The following is an 18,015-nucleotide window of genomic DNA, read 5'->3' as shown; positions in this document are numbered from 1 at the left end:
ACACCAAAGGATCGAGACACTGCCTCCCTAAGAAGATTCTCGATTCACTTTTTAAGGGTGCAGTCGGCCCAGGTGGACTGGAGAAGAGGCGGCCAGCCCGGCTGGGAACCTGGCCTTGTACTGCGGAGTCAGAATCCCTCCCCCACCAACAGGACTTCCTGCCTGCAGCCCTGTCCACCCCATAAGAACTTGAACCTTGGGCATCGGTCAGCACCCTTGAAATAAATCCCAAGCTCTTTGGCCCAGGCAGCCCCCGCTTCTCTACTCGGGCCCCGCCCCTTCCCTACTCTGGCCCCGCCCACCTTTCCTACTCTGGCCCCTCCCCCTTCTCTACTCTGGCTCCGCCTACTCCTTGAAGTCACCCATCAGACTTTCCCTGCCTGCACAGTCCCCACTTTCCCACCCGAACTCCACCCTCTTATTGGTTCCAAATGCTCTCACCTGCGGAGACATTCCCACCCCCCAAAATCTGACTGGCCTCTCCTCTGTGTGCCCGCGCTGTCTCCTGATTGTTGCCCATTGTTTTGTGATGGTTTGTGTTAGGAGGCAAGTGCCCAGATGGGGAGAAAAGGAGGTGGTACCCTGCCCAGCCAAACGCAGGATACAGGAAGATGCTGGAAGATGCTCTAAGTCGCTCTCAGGTGAATGCCTGACCCAAGCTGGGGGACCGTGGCAGAGGGCACAGAAGAGACCGGGGAGGAACAGGGAACCCCCAAAGAGGCAGAAGGACCACAGACAACCCCACCCCTCTGAAGTCTCAGGCCCTGGAGTTAGGGGGCCCCTAAGAATAGTCTTATCATTCTTGGCTAAGCCTTCCCTATCTGGAAAGCTTCAAAGCTGTCAAAGCCATGAGATAACGACAAAAATCATTCTGCATCTGTGCTCTGCTCTCCCACCGCACACAGCCTCAACCAAAACAATGTTTTAAAGAAACGATATTTGAATTTTTGACTACAGCTTTTCCAGAGGGCAGGATGAGAGCCTGCAGCACTGGCCCGCCTGCAAGTGGAAACTTTGCCCAAGAGAGAATATGCTGTGGTCTGTGGACCAAAACAAGCCCATTTGCAAAGTGGCAGGTGGCATTGACCCCGTGGAGATAAAAGTCTTGCTTAGGGAATCTCTGCAAAAGTTATTTAGATGTTATTATCGAGGGGCCTAAGCAAGAGAGGGGCAAAAATAATCATGTCAGTAAAAATTTTACTGAATTAACTTAGACATCATGGTAGTATTTTAAAGAAATGATTTCCACTGAGGTTTTTAAAAACAGAGTTTTACAAGCTGTTTTTTCTTCCCTTTTTTTTTTCCTTTCTTGTTTTAAACTGTGCACAGTGAAATGCCTTCTAAATTACTGTTAACCACATTATTTTCAATTCTTGGACCATGATTTTCCCCTGTGCCGGAGGAGGCTCCATCTCTGGCTTCACAGATGGGCAGGCCCGCTTCCCACCGGGCAGCGCCTGCAAGTCAATGTCCAGATTCCTTGATGCAAGTCCGCAGAAGCCGTTTAATGACAACCAAATTCCCAAGGGCCGCAGAAGGCCTTTGACGGAAGACCTGACACTGTCAGTCCTTGTGACTGACCCAGCCCTCCTCTCCACGCCTCTCCCTGCCTTGTAGCCCAAACAGGAGAAGACAGACGGAGCGAGGAGTGACCCTCTGAGGTCACTCAATGAGCCACCTAAGAGCAAGAGGATGGCTGTGGACCAAACGTGTGTGTGTCCCTGAAATTCCTACGTGGAAGCCCAAATTCCCAGTGTCATCGCATCTGAAGCCTGGCCTTCGGGCGGTGATCTGGGTTAGATGAGACCCTGGGGCGGGGCCCTTGCGATGGGATTAGTGCCCTTAGGGGAGGAGACCAGAGCCCTCTCTCCCCCTTCTCTCCCTCCCTCCCTCTCCCCCCTTCCTCCCTCCCTCTTTCCCTCCCTCTCTCCCTCCCTCTCTCCCTCTGCCTTGTGAGGACACGGCAAGAAGGCCACCATCAACCAGCCAGGAAGAGGGTCCCCACTAGAACCTGAACCTACTGACACCCTCACCTTGCACCTGCAGCCTCCAGAACTTGAGAGAAAGCCCGGCCATCTGTGGTTTGCTGTTAGGGTAGCAGGGCTGACTTAGACACCCCCAAGGGACCCCTCAGCCCCAGCGGTCCAGTGACCACAGTGCAGTGAGGTTATGGCAACAGTGGGGAAGGGTGTGAGCCATGGGGGAGTCTCCAGGCCCTCACCTGACACCCCCTCCGTGTGGTTGCCACAGGCCCAAGCTAAGGAAACTGAGACCCAGTGAGTGGCCCCTCCCTGCCCTGGCATGCACCCCCGGGACTCCGCCAGCCCCCCTCCCGGGCTGCAGCCCCCCAAGAGCAGAGCCCCCACCCCATCTTCTGTTCTGGACAAGAAGATCTGCGGGTGTGAGGGTGGCCCTGCCACTGTGACCCACAGACCCCGCTGGCGCGGAGGACGAAAACTAGCCGCACAGGCCAGGCTTCCACACGGCCACTCTTGCTCCCAAAGAACTCCCATGTCAATGAGGTTTGTTCCCTCCCGGTGCCTTTGGCAGGCAAACTGGAGACATCTCAGAGGTCAAAAATACATCGCAAAGTCACCAGCTGGATGCTGACGGCTGCCTGCTGGCTGGAGAGCGTGCCGTTTATCCCGACCTTCTAGCAAATCCTTCTGATCACTGCCCTCTGGAACTTTAAAATCTCCATCCGTCCTGATGACCTTCCGGCTTATTAAAGCCCAGAGGCAGGGTTTCTCCGTGGGCCTGCCGGGCTGTGTCCTCCTCTCGGCCTCCCCCCTCCACCCCCCAGGGGCCTGGGAACTTCATAGCCGCTCTGCATCAATACGTTCTGGGTCCAGTGTTCTTTCTCCACCGAATTAAATCTAACTTTGAACCTTCGGAGATAAGAAATTCATGTCAGGAATAATATTCAAGGCAGGGGGTACTTCCTGAAAACAGATGCGGGGAGTTCCCATCGTGGCTCAGTGGTTAACCAACCCAACTAGCATCCATGAGGATACGGGTTCGATCCCTGGCCTTGCTCAGTGGGTTAAGGATCTGGTGTTGCCGTGAGCTGTGGCGTAGGTCGAAGACGCGGCTCTGATCCCACGTTGCCGTGGTTCTGGTGCAGGCCGGTGGCTGCAGCTGCGATTCGACCCCTAGCCTGGGAATCTCCCTATGCTGCTAGTGCGGCCCTAAAAGACAAAAAGACAAAAGAAAAAAAGAAAACGGATACAAAATGTAACGCTGAGTAAAACATCTGATGATGCAACATAAGGGCTCAGGGTGTGTATTCCAAAGAGCGGATTCCACGAGGGCGGCTACAGGCAGGTGCTGTGCAGGGTGCACAGGTGGACAAGGTGGGCCCTGGACGAACCAGGCCCTCGCCTGGAGCCTGCCTCCGACTGGAAGAGTGTAGACGGTGAATACCATAAATAAGTGAATTGCAGAGCGTGTTAGAAATCAATGAACTGGGGGTCTGGGGTTAATAGATGCAAACGGTTGCCTTTGGGGTGGATAAGCAATGAGACCCTGCTGTACAGCACAGGGAACTATATCTAGTCACTTGTGATGGAACGCGATGGAGGCTAATGTGAGAAAAAGAATGTATATATTCTTTTATATATATAGTCACACACACACATATATATATGACTGGGTCACTTTGCTGTACAGTAGAAATGGACAGAACCCTGTAAATCAACTATAATGGAAAAAATAAAAATCATAAAAAAGAAAGCAATCTTTGCAATGCACAAAAGAAAATGGCAGGGGGTGGCAGTGCATGCCTCCTCTGCCCTTGAGCCATATCAACTCTGTTCTAAAACCTGAGGGAATCAACCCTTCCCTGCAGGCAGAGCAGCCCCCGTTACCCTGTCTCAAAGGCTTGCTTCCCTCTGGAAGAAGAGGTTGAGAATGGAAAGAAAATTCTGATTTCTTTGGATTCCTCTAGAGCAACAGAAACACAGGTTTTATCTTCTATATGTCTGTCCACCTGCCTGAATCATGGAACATTCATATCCTTCAAGGAAGAGTTTGTCTATGCAACAATCTGTTATAAATATTTATATGGGAGTTTCCTTTGTGGCACAGCAGAAATGAATCCAACTGGTAACCGAGGTTGTGGGTTGGATCCCTGGCCTCTCTCAATGGGTGAAGGATCCAGCATTGCCATGGGCTGTGGTGTAGGCTGCAGATGTGGCTCAGATCCCAAGTTGCTATGGCTGTGGTGTAGGCTGGCAGTTATAGATCTGATTCGACCCCTAGCCTGGGAACTTCCATATGCCTTGGGTGCAGCCCTAAAAAGCAAAAAAGAAAAAAATAATAATAACAAAAGAACATAAAAATGTAGGTGTAGACAACATACAAGCATCAGCTGTGTTGTGGTCCCGTTATGGTCGTAAACCTAGGAAAGCAACAAAAAGTGGCAATAAATGAACTTTGGAAGAGATGGGACATAAGAAAGCAAAGTTTGCCGCCTGTGTCTTATGTGACCCTCAGGCAACGAGAAGAGGCATATAAAGTGAAAGAGATTTCTAGAGTAATAAAAAAAAAATCCAACAATAGAATATCCATTTACTTGAGAACACAAAGCATATAAAACCCTAATACTAGGAGGGGAGAAAAGAAAAGCAAAAGGCAGAATTTTATTCTGCTCTTGAGGAAGAAGAAACACAATGAAGATGACAGTCCAGGGGTAAAGCGCCAAATGTTAAATACTCAGGAAATTCACAGGCCATTTGCTAAATCTTGAAGAGCTTAAATTTGGCCACGTTGCCCATGAGAGGAGAATTTACACCACAGAAATTGGCAAGAGCCCCAAATCAGAGCTTTTCTTCCTTAAGAGCCAGTTTCCTGCACACCGTCAAATTCAGTAAAGCCCAAAGGTGTTTCACTGGCACTCTTAGCAATGTGATCCATTGATTGTAAAAATCCCAAAATTTCCACGGAGAGTGTGTGTGTGTGTGAGCCTGTGCACATAAACACATGGGTAGGCTCACTTTAAAAGATTAAAGTTAAGGTGTTCCCTGGCAGCCTAGAGGTTAAGGATCCAGTGTGGCCACTGCTGTGGCTTGGGTCACTGCTGTGGTGTGAGTTCAATCCCCAGTCCGGTAACTTCCACATGCCTTGGGTTCGGCCAAAGGAGAACAAAAGAGCAACAGCATCAGGAAAATGTGTAATAAACAACTAGAAATTTAAGTCTCCATGGATAGGAAATACTGTTGTGAAATATACAAGCACAATATCCAGTTTCACCGTAATAGGTAATCAGAGAAGAAAAAGAAATTAAAGAGCTCCCGTCGTGGCGCAGCGGAAATGAATCTGACCAGGAACCATAGGGTTTCCAGTTCAATCCCTGGCCTCTCTCAGTGAGTTGAGGATTTGGTGTTGCCATGGCCTATAGATGCAGCTTGGATCCTGCACTGCTGTAGCTGTGGTGTAGGCTGGCAGCTGTAGCTCCAATTAGACCTCTAGCCTGGGAACCTCCTATGCCACGGATGTGGCCCCAAAAAGAAAAAAACAAATTAAGTTTATATGCCAGAAAATTCATGTAACACATTGTCAAGCGGAAAAAGGCAAAGCTTCTTCACTAGCAGTTAAAGAAATAAACTCTAAACAATACGAAAGTATTATTATACCCCTGTGAATCCAGCTTTAAAAAACAAAATGTTAAGACTTTGTGTCGGAGGTCCTGATGGAAAATGGTACTTTCTATGTTGCTGGTGGGGGCTGCTGCCATAATCTGGGAGCCCTCCAGCAGCCCTTTTTGTCTTATTGAGAAAAAGAGACAAGCTGTATTTTTCATATCACGATGGAAAATACGTCCCAAGGCATTGTTTCTCGAGAAAGCTTCTGGAACCCTGCCAAAGGATGTCAGGCAATATGACATAAGAAGAGCGTTCTGGTCGCAAACAAGCATGCTTCTAGGCTGCAGGACTTTTCAGTGCCTTGACACACAATTGTGGACCACAACCCTCCAAGAGTATATAACCTCTCCCCAACTATTTGGCCCTCGAAATCTTTTTGATGGTAACGTTGTTAACATCCTACAGAGCACTAGGCTACTGGAAATCAGATCAAAAAAGAAGAGAAGTATTTTATACAAAGATGTTGTTGATAAAAGTGAACACTTTGAAACAATCTGAACTTAGCATAGAAAAGATTAACCTGTTCAGCTGTATTTAGTAAGAAATCCTTGGAATATTCGTCTCTCAGGGAGATAAGCAAGCTTTTTTGACTTCCTCTTTTTGTTTTTTCCCGCGCCACAGCAGTGACAACACCAGATCCTTTAACAGCGAGGCCGCCAGGGAACTCAGCTTCTGTGACTTCTAACTGAAATCACTGAGAAAGAGTAGAACAGGAATAGAGCCCTGTGGCTTGTCACTAGAGCCTCATTCCCTCAGGGGTCCCCGGACCCCGTTATCATCTAGTCCAGAGATGTTATCAAAAATCACATGCCCACTGCAAGCAAACCGGAAAATATTCTCAGTGCTGGATGCATGCGTATCTTTGCTACCCTTCAGAAAGGGGAAGAAACAGAAGCCGGTACCCCATCGGCGGAGTCAGCTCAGCCAACGGACCGCCGATTTAGATCTCGGTTGAGTTCGGATCGGAAATGTGCGCCATAGAGACTCATTCACGCCTTACTCAATCGCTTACTCTGCTGATCGCTTTGCCTTGGTTTCCTAGAAAGCATTCTTGTTTGAAAATGCCCAGCCTTCCCCCAGCTGAGGGGAGGCGAAGAGGAAATCCACCCCCCCGCCGCCCCGATGGTCACTGGTGGGGGCGGGGGTGGGAATGAAACCAAAGAAATAGGAGCATAAAACCAGGGCATCAAAGACACCCACATATGACATACGTCCACAAGGGCGGGGGGTGGGGGATGCAGGCCCAGGGGACCCTGCCCGGGCAGAGGGTGGGCGCCACGGCTGTGGCTATTGAGTCCTTCCACTGCACGTCCAACCCCCACTCTATCTCCCCTTTCCGTCCAACTGCTTCCACCCCATCCCTGAAAATTCTACCACAACATGGTAGAATTTTTTTTGTCTTTTTAGGGCCGCACCCTCAGCGTATGGAAGTTCCCAGGCCAGGGGTGGAAGCAGAGCCGCAGCTGCCGGCCTGCACCACAGCCACGGCAACGTGGAATCCAAGCTGCCTTTGCAACCTACACTGCAGTTTGCAGCAACACCGAGCAAGGCCGGGGATTGGACCTGCATCCTCACAGACACTGTGTCGGGTTCTTAACCCACTGAGCCACAACGGGAACTCCTTTCCCACAACATTCAAAACACACACACAAGGAGTTCCTGGTGGCACAGCAGGTTAAGGATCTGGCATTTGTCACTTGTGTGGCTTGGGTCATTGCTGTGGTGCTGGTTTGATCTCTGGCCTGGGAACTTCCGTATGCTGAGGGCAAGGCCAATAAAAGAAAAAATAAAACGGATGTGCACACACACACACACACACGCACACTGAGAGTTTGTCTCTTCTCAGTAGCCTGATCTTGGTGATTCAGGACGCAAGAGAAAGGTGCGAAAGCGGTCACTAGCCAAAAAGTATCCACATGTTCCCAGCTCCACGCACACAAGCCCGGCCATCAGGGAAGCCCAACCTGAAATGACCTGAAGGCCATCGCTCTTCAAGCCAAAGACACATCTTCCAACCTTTCTCCCCTTCATTCCTCATTCCTTGGTCCAATAGCCCCCAACCCCACCGTCCCCATGACCCCAGGACAGACTTAAGTTTCACGTTTCCCCGCCTGCCTCCAAAAGTTCATGGTCTGGGACGAGGATGACCTCAAACACGAGGGTCCAGCGCCAATGGAACCCGCCAGCAAGGAGCCATTAGAACCAAGGGGCCAACAAGACCGATGACCTGTCTTTCCGGACTTCCCAAGGCAGCCATGCCAGGGCTGGGCTCCATGGCCTGCAGAGGCTCAGCCCTGCTGGCCCGTCCCAGCCTGTCCCGGCCTGTCCCGGCCGCAGGAGCCGAGCCTGCGCACCGCCAGCTTTGAGGGCTGCCCGTGGGGGACATCCTTGACGGCTGGTCACAAGCGGAGATTTGTGAGTTCATCACATTAACAGTGCTTGATCCCCCCCCCCCCGCCCCCGAATCCAAATTACAGGCCAAAGCCACAAAATTGTCTCCCAATCAAAGGCCTCTTGCCGAACGCCCCCCCACACACCAATTCCCCTTAATCAGGACCAAGGGGACCAGCCAGGCGCTCGGCAACGGGGAACACACTCGATTTTCCAATTTGGCAAAGCTCCTCGGCGCTCTCCCTCTAATTCTCCTGCTCATGTTCTTTTGAGGAGGTTTTGTGCCTTGTGAGCCAGAGTCCCATGGCAAACAGAACAACAGCAGCAACAACACATGCCAAGCTGAGAGCCCTGGAGAGCCGCCAGCCCAGCCTCCGTCCCACAAGCTCTCCCGGGAGCCCGGCTTTCATGTGGCCCTTGTTGCTTTAGGCTGGGCATCCGCTGGAAGGCCTTCCATGCGTGTTCTCTCTGGATGGTCTCATGATTTCTGAAGCCCCACTCTTGCGGGCGGACCCCCCACCTCCCACATCCCAGCTCAGAGCCAGTTTTCCAAACTCCAAAGACTTCCAAAGAGACACCTTCCCTGGGGAGCCGGGGGGCAACCCAGGGTCTCTTTTTCCTCTGAGCTCCTGAGCAGGCCAAGATGGTGGCAGGAGGGGACTGTGGTCACAGCTTCCAAAGGGAACAACCTCCCATCCAGCAACATGTGAGGCCCCAGGAACATCGCATCGGACTCAGGTTGGGGAGGGGCTGGAACAGCCACTGGGTCTGGTGTGAAGACCAGGGTGTCATGCACTTGGGGGCGGGGGACACTGTTGCAAAGGGAGCTTTAATGCCAAGGGCAGAAATAGGGGAGTGCTGGGTGGGTGAAGGTTTTATAGGAGGAAGGAGACAGGGGAGGAGAGGTTGACTTGGGCAAAGAGGGTCTCGGAACTCCAGGCTAATGATTTTAGGACGTCTTGGTGGGGGTGGGGGTGCGTCCTGGGGAGCCAGGTACTTGAGCATGGGTTGATGTAGGTACCTGAGCATGGAGTGGAGGGTACCTGAGATGGACTCCTCAGGTGGGACCACCAGATGCGGGGGAAAGGGGAGCAGTTACAACCAGAGCAGGGTTAAGGTCCTCACTTCAGGCCGGGTGACAACTACACGACCAACACACATCTTAGTCACAGCAGTGGCTCCCCCTCCGCAGTGTGGGTTTAGAGTCTTCACGTCAACATCCGTCCCTCCACTCTGTTCTCCTTTAATGTTGTGTTGGCGTTTGCCTCGCCACGTAAATCTCAGGATCACTCGGTCAATATCCACAAAATAACTTGCTGGGATTTCGATCAGTTTGACCCTACAGACCAAGCTGGGGAGAACGGACCCCTTGACCACACTCATTCTTCCTCTCAACAGGGATGGGCTCTCCCTTCATTGCGTTCTTTGATTTTGGTCATCAGAATTTTGGAGTTCTCCTCCGATAGAGCTTGCCCAGTTTTGTTAGGTTTAGACCGAGGTGTCTATCGGGGGAGGGGGTGGGGCTACTGTAAACAATGTTGTGTTTCCCGTTTCAAATTCCATGTGTCCACTGCTGGCACATAGGGAAGCACCAGGGACTCTTGTATATTAACCTTGTATCCTGCCACCGTGCTTTTACCCTTTAATGTCCCAACCCAGAAGCTTCGGGCGGCACTGTCACTCACAGCCTAAGCTGCAAGGGAGGCTGGGAAGTGTAGTCTTTAGGTGAAGAGTTGGTCCTGATTTCCTTAGCTGTAAACAGCGGATGAAGTGACTGAACTCAGAGGTCGCTGTGAATGTGAATCGCTGCTCTCTGTAAAGATGCCCTGCAGGTGCAGAGGGAGGGGCCTGTGGGGTGGGCTCCTAACTTTCTGCTCCCCCCTCCTCCCCCGCCCCTCCCCCCTCCCCCCTCCTCCCCCGCAGTCACACCTTCCTTGCCACCATCCTTGTCTTTCACCTCTTCTTCCCAAAGAGCCTCTTTCTATGACCTTGAAGGTGGCATGGGTATTTGCTGGTGGGTGAGCCTGGGGGGGAGCTGGAAGGGGCCTTCCGGGTGTCCCCTAGAAAACCCAATTCCTCTTCCCAGAGAGCTGCCCTGACCTCACCCTCATGGCCCCTGACCCTGCTCTCTGCCCTCCATGACCCTGGGTGGCCCCCTCTTTGCTGTTGTCACCCCAACCGGGGAAGCTACAAAAGGGCCAAGAGCTATTGTTCTCAGTCCCTCCAACAGCCCAGAGGAAGTGGTACCTTCACCCAGGACAAAGCAACAACAAAAAAATTCAGACGTTTTCCTTGATGGCTGCAAGGATATCAGCTCAGCATAAAAACCCTGCGTATCTCGTCTTAATCTTATGGGCAGTTATAAAAGCCTTTGATCAAAAAAAGACAAGGAGACGAATTGGTTGTGACTTAACAAAGAGGCTCCTTTTCGTGTCTGCAGTTTTCAGAGGGTGAGATTTCTTGAGAGTCTTGGTTAATAACGACGAGAGCTTGCTGAGGGCCCAGATTTAGCTACCCTAACTTGTCTAGTCTTCATGAAATATCCTCTGAGATCTATCCTTTCCGCCAGCCCTCTGTAGCCATGGATTCCCCATCATGGGTCAAAAAAAGTTTGAAAAACAATTAAAATTCCAGAAAGTTCCAGCAAGCAACACTTGAGTTTGCCGCACAACGGCAACGATTTTCATAGCATTGATGGCACTGTAGGTTTTCTGCGTACCCTAGAGAGGAGGAGGTGTGTGGGTCATATGCAGACACTACGCCTTTAGAAGTAAGGGACTGAGGCATCTGGGGGGTTCGAGACCCACCCGCGCTGTGCAGACTGAGGATGGCTGGTCTCCCCGTGGTGCCACCCTGCTTTAAAGGGTCCAGAGACTCTGCTTGCTGGCCAAGGGCATGCCGTGCACCTTCTCCTTTCAGGCTGTCACGTGTGCTCTTCGAACATCTAGAACAGTCTCTCCTCCCTCTCTGCCTTTTGAGTTTCCACCCTTCCTCATTCTCCGGTGAAGCCTTTCTGGTCACCCCTCCTCAGAATTCTAATTGCAGTGGCTGCTCATGACCTTCATGGAAGTCCCGGGTCAGCCTAGGTCTCAGCTGCAGCTGCAGCAACGCCAGACCCTTTAACGCCCGGCTGGGGATGGAAGCCCCACCTCTGTAGTGACTCGAGCCATGATGCCAGTAAGATTCCTTTTTTTTTTCTTTGCTTTTTAGGGCCTCACTTGTGGCATATGGAGGTTCCCAGGCTAGGGGTCCAATCGGACCTACAGCTGCCAGCCTACACCACAGCCACAGCCACAGCCACATGGGATCCGAGCCTCGTCTGTGACCTACACTACAGCTCACGGCAACACCAGATCCTTAATCCACTGAGCGAGGCCAGGGATTGAACCTGCAACCTCATGGTTCCTAATCAGATTCGTTTCCGCTGTGCCACGAAGGGAACGCCGGCAGTCAGATCCTTAACCCACTGTGCCACAGTGGGAACTCCTGAACTTGCATTTTTAAAAAATGTTTCCATGCGCTATTTCTCAGGCCCCCAGTGGAAAGTTCTGGAAGGCAAAGACCATAACTCAGTCCCATTTGGGCCCCATCCTCCTGCTCCTAAATATTTAACAAGGCCTGACACAAGCCAAGTCCTTGGACACAGGGATCTGATTGCCTAGTGCTGCTCCAGAGCCATCCCATTCTCTTCCCTCCCTGTACCTGCCGTGGCTGAGAGGTGGTCCCCAGGAGACCTGAGCACCTCCTGACCACAAGAGCTGGAGAACTGGACCGTATTTGGACATAAGGTCCCTGCAGATGTAAAGTTAAGAATCTTGGGAGTTCCCGTCGTGGCGCAGTGGTTAACGAATCCGACTAGGAACCATGAGGTTGCGGGTTCGGTCCCTGCGCTTGCTCAGTGGGTTAGGGATCCGGCGTTGCCGTGAGCTGTGGTGTAGGTCGCAGGCGCGGCTCGGATCCCACGTTGCTGTGGCTCTGGCGTAGGCCAGCAGCTACAGCTCCGACTGGACCCCTAGCCTGGGAACCTCCATATGCCGCGGCAGCGGCCCAAGAAATAGCAAAAAAAAAAAAAGAATCTTAGATTATCCAGGTGGGCCCTAAATCCCATGGCAGGTATCCTGAACAAGAGATGGAAGAGAACAAGACACACAGAGAGGTCCTGTGAAGACTGGGGCAGACCCCGGAGCGAATCGGTGACACGCCAAAGGACGCTGAGTCCCAGAAGCTGGAAGAGGATGGAAGGTTGTCCCCTGGAGCCTACAGAGGGAACAGAGCCCTCCCAACAACTGGATTTGGGACTCTGGCCTCCAGAACTGTGAGGGAATTCATTTCTATTGCCTTAAGCACCACCGACCCACTGCCCCTCCCCCAACCCTCCCCAGGTTTGTGGTCTTTTGTTATAGCGGCTGCGGGGAAACTCACATGCCACCCGTTCGGCCAAGGCCAAAGAAGGGTTGAGGCTCGCGGCGGCAGGGTGACAGCCATCTCACTCCAAAAGAGCTCACGGAATTTTGGCCACGCTGCCAGCACTTAGGCTGCATTTTGGCCTGGAAGCTTTCCAGCTCATGTTTCCAGCTTCGTCTTTGAGTTAGAAGGTGACTAGACGACTGGGTCCAAGGACAAAGGAGAAGGGATGACCAGAGTCCTGGGGTGACAGGATGGCCCGCAGGCTGCTGGCCCCAGAGTCGTTTCTCCCAACAGGCTCCAATTATGGCTAAATGTTCAAACCAGCCATCCCTCCCCTTCCCTTTCTGCAGCAGGACCCTTAGAACAGCCTGTGCCCTGGCCATCAGACACTGGCAGAGGCTCTGGCCTCGGTGGCTTCTTGACATTGTGCCTCTTTGCTGCCACCAGTGTCACCGGCCTGCAGCTTTGGTCAGTTTCACTTATGAAGTCTCCGCATCTTCTGCTTGAGCAGAGAGTGGCCCCTTTTGTGAGTCAGGGGACAGGCATGGACCCCTGTCATCCAGAGACCTTGGCTGGGTCTCCGGCTGTCTGCTCCTTGACCCCCCCCCACCTCCACCGCCGCCGACCCAGAAATCCTTCCCTTTATTTCTGACCCTCATCCTTGCCTGGACACTTGTGCCCTTAATTAATGTGCTTCCCTTTTAAATCAACTTTTTTTGGCAGGGCGAGAAGGAAGAAGGGCAGATTCATGTGGTTAAACTTTTTTTTAATGTAAATAATGCATGTTCTAGGATTTAAATCTCACATGCACAGAGAGCTCAGAAGTCAGCAAATAAAAGCGAGTTTATAGACCATAAAGCCATTTTTTAAAATCCTGTTTCTGAATATAAACTGAAATGTTTAATTAATTCCACATACAGCATGCATCACATGGCCTTCATTCTGCACAAGAACAAATACATGAATGAATAAATCTAACAGGCCTTGACATATGCCAGGCCCTGTGCGAAAGCCCCCCCACATTACCGTAATTACTCGTCCCCCGTCCTCCAGGACACACAATCACACCGGCTTTAACAGATGGGAGGGGGGCCTGCCCAGGGTTGCTCAGCTACTGGCAGATGTAGGTCTGTGTGCCTTACTCTTGTGCAGCTCCACAGATACAGCTGCAAACTTCCTGGCTTCACGAAAAAGTGGTTCGGGAGCTCCCATTGTGGCTCAGCGGGTTACGAGCCCAACTAGCATCCCTGAGGATTCAGGTTTGATCCCTGACCAGTGGGTTAAGGATCTGGCGTTGCCGTGAGCTGCGGTATAGCTCACAAATGTGGCTCGGATCCCACGTGGCTGTGGCTGTGGCGTAGGCCAGTGGCTACAGCTCCAATTCGACCCCTAGCCTGGGAACCTCCATATGCCTTGGGAGTGGCCCTAAAAGGCAAAAAAGAAAAAGTGGGAGTTCCCGTCGTGGCGCAGTGGTTAACGAATCCGACTAGGAACCATGAGGTTGCGGGTTCAGTCCCTGGCCTTGCTCAGTGGGTTAGGGATCCAGCGTTGCCGTGAGCTGTGGTGTAGGTCACAGACCCGGCTCGGATCCCACGTTGCTGTGGCTCTGGCGTAGGCCGGTGGCTACAGCTCCGATTGGACCCCTAGCCTGGGAACCTCCATATGCCGCGGGAGCGCCCCAGAAAAGGGCAAAAGACAAAAAAAGAAAAAAGAAAAGAAAAAGTGATTTGGTTGTGCGTAAATTCTTGACAAAGTAAGATTATTATCCTCTTGAGCTTCCAAGGACCCTGGAATTGTTCTGACAGTACCCCTGACACGCAGGGAGGTGCAGCCGAACGGTGCAGAGTAGGGGCTCCGAGGCCAGCCCCCACAGAACAACGGTGGGAACATGGGCAAGGTGACGGAGCCTCAGCTTGGGTGGGGGGGTTGTTCCAAAGGTTAAGTGCGTGACAGTGACAAGCTGTGGGGGATGGGGACACCTTGGTGAGGAGATGGTTACCATGGTGAAGGCTCTTTCTCCAAATCCTACAGGAGCAAACAGGTGTACTTCCCTTTGTCAGAGCAAACAGGTGTACTTCCCTCACGCTGGGGCCTAGAGGTTTGCAGCAGCCCTTCTCCACCCCCCCACACACACCTCCATCCCAGGGGTGGCAGCGAGGGGAGGGTCCTCAGAATGCCTCTCACCCATCCAAGCTGGGGTGGGGGGTCCCCATCCAGCCTCATGGGCCCCATGAGGCAGGTATCCTGTTGGCTAAGCTCCACTGCTCACGAGCCAGGGACCTGCTCCATTCTTTAGCCTCAACTGATCCTCAGAACAACACCTCTCCGGATGCTTTAAGCATGTCCCATAATCTGTTTCCCAGGCTCGCAGGGTCTTGGACTGATTGGGAGTTATCAGAAAAAGGAGAAGAAAGCCGTCAGCCCGCCCGCTGCAGCTCCTCCTCTGCTGTCACTGCTGGGAAGGCATAATGGTCACCGGTCCGGTTCGGTCGCGTTCCTCAGATGGACAGTCACCCTGTGGAGATACCAGTGGGGGCTGACCACCGTTCCCGCCTGTCTTTGCAAATGAATGTGTCACTACTCCAGCAGTGCTCTCCTTATTACGAAAAGAAAGCCACCTCTATCTATGCTCCAGGAGTGGGTGGGCCCGGCGCAGGGGCTGAGCCCAACGTCCGCGTTCCGCACCCTGGGAGGTCCGCACGCGCGCTCCGAAGCTCGGGAGTGCGCGTCTCCTCTGGGCTTTACGGTAAGCGCGGCGCGCACAGCGACCACGTGGCGGCGGAACCGAGGCCGGGCGGGAATGCGCGGAATGCGCGGCGCGGCCCCGGAGCCCAGGCCCAGGTTCCTGCGGCGCACGCCGTCGCCTCCCCTCTCTCCGCAGCGTGGCCGCACTCCAGCCCCCCGCGGCGTCTCCCCGGACTCCCAGGGCAGGCGAACTCTGCGCGATACCCTGGCGGGGCGTGGGGATAGAGCCTGGCCTTTCGCGTCCCTCGAACCCCCGCACGCCCCAGACTCCCCAGCGGGTCTGAACCCGTATCCCGCCACCAGCCCTGACCGCGCGAGGCCGAGAAACCGAAGGAAAGGAGTGCAGGGCGTAAAGTACGCAACCCTTCTTCCGGCACCCACAAAAAAAGAAAAAAAGTCCACCCCCCTCCCCCGCCCATGGCAAGAGTCGGGAGCCCTGGAACTCAAAGACCCTAGCCGTCCCTATACCCACCCCCCCGGGCCAATTCGAAGGATGGGAACATTTGGGGGCATTTCAGAGGCACAAAGGAGGCTGGAAAGCAAGAGGACGCCCCCCCCCCCCGCGCGCGCGCGCCCCCCGCATACAGTCTCGGGGAAAGGGCTAGATTGGGGGTGGGGGAGCGAGTGACAAGTCCTGCAGGCGACTGAAAGGGTGCCGCCGGAGCCAGCGAGGGTTGAGCTCTGGTCCTCTTCGCGGAGGGTCCTTCCTGCTCCCGCGCGTCTCCGCGGCAAGTTGCCGAGGCCCTGCGGGTCTTCGCGGCGGAGCCCCTCTCCCTAGACCGAGGGAGAGGGTCTGCTGGGCCATCAGTAGGCTTGGCAACTAGAGACGCGGGAGGGGTATGGCCTCCTAGGTCATTATCCCCACCTTCCGCCCGATTCCTTCGCCTTGCCCACTCCACGGCACTTGGTCAGAGACCGGCCGGGAGCTAGAGCCAAAAGGCTAGGGAATTCCTAGTGGACGCTGGGGTTTAGAATTGCTCAGGACAGCAGGCGGTGCGTTTTGAGGGGCAGGGATCTAGGAGTTAGAATCTTCTTTCATCCCTAAGAGTGCACCTTCCCCCAGGAGATCCTAGAGGCGTTATCGGAACCAGCCCCTCCCCACCCGTTGGGGTTTTTTGCTTTTAACTCCCCTGCACACCTCGCCCGCGACCTTGAGAGCTGGGGGTGGGGGGGAGGGTTCCGGTCCCCGCAACCTGCCAGATCGAAGACTGGGGCGCCGGAGAGGGGATTGGTCTGTGTGTGGCTGAAATTAATTGCTCACGGGCGAAACGCACGTCCGCGGCTTGGAACGGTGGGAGGTGCGGCTGCCCCTGTGCCCACCGTGGGTGTCCCGGGTGGGCGCCGGGGCCAGTTTGCTCCGGCTGGTTCCGCAGCTTTGGGGCGCAGGGGGTCCGCACCGCGTAGCCCAGGCGGAGATAACTCAGCACGTGGGCCGCCATACGCGCCCCGAGAGCGAGCAGCGTGGGGGAAGTGGAGCCCGAGCGCCCCCGGAACCCCGCGGTCCGCTTTCGGAAGCGTTTTCCAGAAGGACTTAAGGGCTTAACAATGGAAAACTCGCAGAGCTGGAGCCAAGCCCTTTCAAGTCGCCGCCAGGTATGCGGCTGCAGGTGACCCCACCTGCAGGCGCCCGCTCGCCGCCCAATCCTCTCGGGAGAGGGCGGGCGCCGGGGGTCGACGCCTGTGGAAGGTCTTCGCTCGGCCCTACACTCCCTCCCTCCCTAGAGCCCCCGGCCCGGCGGCGCGCAGCCGCGGTGCGTCCCGGGGTCGGCGCCGCTGCGCGCGGGTTCCTGAATGAACGCGCTCCCTTCCCCCGCCTTGAATGAAGGTTCCCACAGCCAGGGACGGTGGCAAACGCGCCTGCAGCGGAATTCGCCCTCTTGGGGCCGGCGTTCCTCCCCGGCCGCAGTCGCCTCGGTGGGGGGGCCAGAGGGCGAGGAAAGCGGGAAAATGCTTTATTTTGGATTTTCGTCCCAACCAACGTGGTTTCCTTTCTGATTGGGCCACTGGCCCTTTGTTCCAAAGGGTCTCCAAGAAATAGCGCGGAGCACTTTAAATGAGCCCCAAACTCGCAGTTCCTGCTTCGTGGTGGGTTTTTTAAAGGCAGTGCAAAATTATACGTTAAACAGCAAAGTTTTCTAAAGTTGCTTTTCTCTTTGAAAAAAAAGAAACTTAAATCAAAACGCCTCCCTCGTTCTCCTAGAAGCAGCCGCTCTCAAGGGCCGAGACTGTTGCCCTCCCCTCGCCGCCTCCCGGGGTCTCCGGGGAACCAGATCTGGGCTCCCCAGGGTGGGGGCTGGGCCGCTAGCGCTCCCCGCGGGGCCCCAAATTCCAGCGCTTCTCCCGCGAGTTCCTGGACGGCTCTTCACGCTCGTCCACCGGGCTTGCACTTTTGCGCCTGTCCCTGAGCGGGGAACTCAACTAAGTTCCTTGTCGAGATCTGCCCGGTCCGCCTAGTAACAGCGCCGCGCCCCCATTGGCTCATGCTAATTCCAGTTTCCTCTGTCTTTCTCCCGAGTTAGGGGGAAGCTCCCTCCTGGACCCGGAGCCCGTTTTGCCTGAGTGGGCGATCCTCTTTGTGACCCGCTGCCCCTCATCGTTGCCAGTCCGCCTCGGGCCAGGTCCAGGCGCACGCGGGGCTCGGGCCCCTCGCCCCCCGGGACAGAAGCAGCCGGGTGGTAGCTCGCAGCCCCATAAATCATCCCGGCAGCCGCCCGGTCGGGATTTTATGAATGAAAAAGCAGCCCGGCCGCCCTCGTGCGCGGGCTGAGGCTTCAAGGCTCTAGCGCCCCGGGGGCCAACTTGAGCCTGGGGGCCAGGGGGCGGCGGGGGC

Source organism: Sus scrofa, chromosome 2 (genome assembly GCF_054392235.1).
Source record: "Sus scrofa isolate SSC_HxYL_T2T_F1_AM1 chromosome 2, Sscrofa_HxYL_maternal_Yorkshire_Landrace_v2.0, whole genome shotgun sequence".
Lineage (NCBI taxonomy): Eukaryota > Metazoa > Chordata > Mammalia > Artiodactyla > Suidae > Sus > Sus scrofa.
The sequence above is the reverse complement of the archived record's forward strand: the minus strand, read 5'-3'. Positions refer to the sequence as shown.